Below are 5,000 nucleotides of genomic sequence, written 5' to 3'. Positions count from 1 at the left end.
ATTTTCACAGACGACTGTGGTAACTATGAATTTAAGGTGAAGAATTGTGGAAAAGACTTCCATTTTAATTTTGAATGAACAACAATATATATTCTCTCGAAGTAAATGTATATTGTTTTTCTTCTACTGCGACTGTAAAAGAATTTACCTTTACATTATTTTGCTATTGTAAATGAGATGATGCATGGGGACATATCTTAAAGAATACCACAAAAAAGAATATTTTTCATAGAGTTGGAACTAGCAGATATTTTTTCCTAGAAGCAGAATTTAAAGAATGACAACCGAATTAATCTAATACATCTAGATTACTTCTTGGATTGCAATGGCCTGGCAGCCTTAGAGTTGCAGCGGAGTAGCTAACCTCACCCCTATGAGAGAGAGAGAGAGAGAGAGAGAGAGAGAGAGAGAGAGAGATCCAGGGTAGTTTTATGGGTAAAGCTTCTCCTCTTTTACGAGTACCTTGTGTAAGAGGTCCCTCGGAGATCACTTCGCCAGACTTTCATAGCCAGTGCAACATTTCTTGGCTTTTATAAAAACTCCTCTCTAAAAACTCTCTCTCTCTCTCTCTCTCTCTCTCTCTCTCTCTCTCTTTCTCTCTCTCTCTCTTCTGACTTTATATCAGACGAATAGGGAATTCAAAAAGAATGAAATATACGTACAACATAATCATGCTGTGCATTACAATAACATTGAGATTATGAATATGCATGTAAATTATCTTAGTTTTATATATGTTTGTATGTATTAATATTAGTACTAATTTATGATTAATGCTTCAATGGGTATCAAAAACTCTGTATATGTATGTATATATATATATATATATATATATATATATATATATATATATATATATATATATATATATATATATATATATAAGCAAGTAATACAAAAAATGTCTATTCGGCTTCCAAATATTTTCTTTGCATTTTTCATAGAATTCTTTCTCATAATAATAATAATAATAATAATAATAATAATAATAATAATAATAATAATAATAATAACAATAATAATAATAATAATAATAATAATAATAATAATAATAATAATAATAATAATAATAATAATAATAGAGGAGACAAACACCATCCTCCACAAACAGAAAGCCTGCAGAAGGAAGTGTAGGGGCACAAAAGACCAGCTCCTGATAGACAAAATGGTAATGAAGAACAGTAGGAGAAGGAAAACCAACCTAAGCATGGCATGGATAGACTATAAGAAAGCCTTCGACATGATACCACACACATGGCTAATAGAATGCCTGAAAATATATGGGGCAGAGGAAAACACCATCAGCTTCCTCAAAAATACAATGCGCAACTGGAATACAATACTTACAAGCTCTTGAATAAGACTAGCAGAGGTTAATATCAGGAGAGGGATCTTCCAGGGAGACTCACTGTCCCCACTACTCTTCGTAGTAGCCATGATTCCCATGACAGAAATACTACAGAAGATGGATGCCGGGTACCAACTCAAGAGAAGAGGCAACAGAATCAATCATCTGATGTTCATGGACGACATCAAGCTGTATGGTAAGAGCATCAAGGAAATAGATACCTTAATCCAGACTGTAAGGATTGTATCTGGGGACATCAGGATGGAGTTTGGAATAGAAAAATGCGCCTTAGTCAACATACAAAAAGTCAAAGTAACGAGAACTGGAGGGATAAAGCTACCAGATGGGAGTAACATCAAACACATAGATGAGACTGGATACAAATACCTCTGAATAATGGAAGGGTGGGATATAAAACACCAAGAGATGAAGGACACGATCAGGAAAAAGTATATACAGAGACTCAATGAGATACTCAAGTCAAAACTCAAAGCAGGAAATATGATAAAAGCCATAAATACATGGGTAGTGCCAGTAATCAGATACAGCGCAGGAATAGTGGAATGGACGAAGACAGAACGCAGCATAGATCAGAAAACCAGGAAACAAATTACAATACACAAAGCACTACACCCAAGAGTAAATACTGACAGACTATACATAACATAAATGGAAGGAGGGAGAGGACTACTAAATATAGAGGACTGCGTCAACATCGAGAACAGAGCACTGGGGCAATATCTAAAAACCAGTGAAGACGAGTGGCTAAAGAGTGCATGGGAAGAAGGACTAACAAAAGTAGACGAAGACCCAGAAATATACAAAGACAGGAGAAATACAAACAGAACAGAGGTGGCACAACAAACCAATGCACGGACAATTCATGAGACAGACTAAAGAACTAGCCAGCGATGAGACATGGCAATGGCCACAGAGGGGAGAGCTAAAGAAGGAAACTGAAGGAATGATAACAGCGGCACAAGATCAGGCCCTAAGAACCAGTTATGTTCAAAGAACGATAGACGGAAATAACATCTCTCCCATACGTAGGAAGTGCAATACGAAAAATGAAACCATAAACCACATAGCAAGCGAATGCCCGGCACTTGCACAGAACCAGTACAAAAAGAGGCATGATTCAGTGCCAAAAGCCCTCCACTGGAGCCTGTGCAATAATCATCAGCTACCTTGCAGTAATAAGTGGTACGAGTACCAACCTGAGGGAGTGATAGAAAACGATCAGGCAAAGATCCTCTGGGACTATGGTATCAGAACAGATAGGGTGATACGTGCAAATAGACCAGACGTGACGTTGATTGACAAAGTCAAGAAGAAAGTATCACTCATTGATGTCGCAATACCATGGGACACCAGAGTTGAAGAGAAAGAGAGGGAAAAAATGGATAAGTATCAAGACCAGAAAATAGAAATAAGAAGGATATGGGAAATGCCAGTGGAAATCGTACCCATAATCATAGGAGCACTAGGCACTATCCCAAGATTACTGAAAAGGAATCTGGAAAAACTAGACGCTGAAGTAACTCCAGGACTTATGCAAAAGAGTGTGATCCTAGAAACGCGCACATAGTAAGAAAAGTGATGGACTCCTAAGGAGGCAGGATGCAACCCGGAACCCCACACTATAAAATAAAAAATTCATAATAATAATAATAATAATAATAATAATAATAATAATAATAATAATAATAATAATAATAATAATAATAATAATAATAATAATAATAATAATAAATTATGAAGACTTCGGAAAAGACCGGTACACTTTCCAACCTTTTTCTTTTGTTTCAGTTGTAGTGTTATGAAGATTAATTTCTTTCACAGTGTACAGGTCTTTATTTCTTCTGTGCATGAGATTATGATACAGTAGGCTCAAGCATAAAGAACAATGTTATGTCAAGTCACAAATACTGTAGACTAAAGGAAAATATTTGTTAAAATGGGAGGGACCATGATTATTCAAAGACGAATTTAACAATAACTCCAGTAGCAAAATGCAATAATCGTAAAAACAAGAGAGACCCTCTACCGTAAAGAATTTGTTTGTTTGCGGGAATTTTCACTTTATTTTTTAAAACTCTCATCGTCGTTTTTTTTTCTTTTTCAGAGAATACTTATGTCTTTTTTTTCATTCCTGTATAACATTTGTTGCATAATCTAAATCTCCTCTTCAAAAAATACTTTTCAAAATATCATTCTCAGCACTAACAATACAAAAATATATATACCAATGCAACTGGATTTCCAATTTCATGATGCACTGTGCTTTTTCTACATTTCCTGTCATGAGATTCCGCTGCATAAATCTAAAGCTGAACGAATCAAAGTAACCAAGTAAAAAGGTTTCTCCTCTGCAATCGAGTTTTCTGCACATTGTATAATGCTGTATGTAACTGTCAGCCGCGGTCAATGAAACTTTCAGCCATGGTCCGGAGGTGGCCTGTGCTGCTAGCCCCTATAGCGGTGGCAGGTGCACTATTATGTTTGATGATTCAAGGTAGACAGATCTGAGGGCAGACAGAAAAAGTGCGGGCGAATAGACAAATGACCATTTCAATAGTTTTCTTTTACATACAACTAAACCTGCCCTGCTTCCATTCATGATGCAATAACCGTCATTTTTGCGTCTCATAGAATATAAATAATAGAAGGAGGTAGGAATCTTTGCCGTGTTATACACTAAAGCCCGTAGGGGTGGAACTGCCTTTGTGCAAGCGGATATCGTTCACATGATGAGATTATTATTAAGTATTTTTTGGCAAGAGGTATTTTTATGTAAAATGTTTCTCAGGAGAGTCGGATATAATGTTAATATTAAGGAAAAAAGTTGTTTATGGATATTACACACGATCATCCTTCACCATATAAAGATTTTAGTTCCTACTTTATTTTGCTTTTGAATTGTCGGTGTTCGCCGGATCTTCTTGGAATGTTAGGAGTAATTCACAATGGGGAATGCATCATCCACTAATGTCATTCTCTTATTTAGCAGAACCCAAGGTGACAGGTTTTTTTTTATCAAATATATCACCAAATTTGCATTTGCGTTTGTTGAGAGAAGGAGAAAATGCTACGATAATTTTAGTTCTCTATAATATAGGTCAAAATACCTTGATAAATATAAATGAAACTCAGTTAAGGAAACTGATGACACATTGATAGAGTACGACCTCATGTGAGGTTGAAGTCATTTTCTTTCTCAACCATTGAATTTCTAAGATAAAGGATAAAAATGAAAGGTTGTTTATTCCCAATTCCGAGTATATAACCTTTAGCATTTATAATTAAAGTAACAACGACAAATGAAGCGTTTTTAAATGGGCTATCCGCGCAAGAAATCCTGCACTCGAGGTTTAATATTTGACGAAGCATTACGTCAACTGATCTTCAAGTTCTTTGAATGAACTTGAAGCGTTATTTCATAACTATTGGCCTTGTTTTCTCTCCTGCTCTTCTTTATCTATTTTCATCTGGTTTTAGTCTATTATACGCCGTCCTTGTTTCCTTTCCTCCCTAACGTCATTATCGACATCTTAGTCTTCTTTTTAGTGAAATCGGCACATTAAAGAAAGCAACTTGACCAAATTAAAATATTAAGTCACATCATACTATTCTTCATTGAAGCCTTCTTCGT

Source organism: Macrobrachium nipponense, chromosome 37 (genome assembly GCF_015104395.2).
Source record: "Macrobrachium nipponense isolate FS-2020 chromosome 37, ASM1510439v2, whole genome shotgun sequence".
Lineage (NCBI taxonomy): Eukaryota > Metazoa > Arthropoda > Malacostraca > Decapoda > Palaemonidae > Macrobrachium > Macrobrachium nipponense.
The sequence above is the reverse complement of the archived record's forward strand: the minus strand, read 5'-3'. Positions refer to the sequence as shown.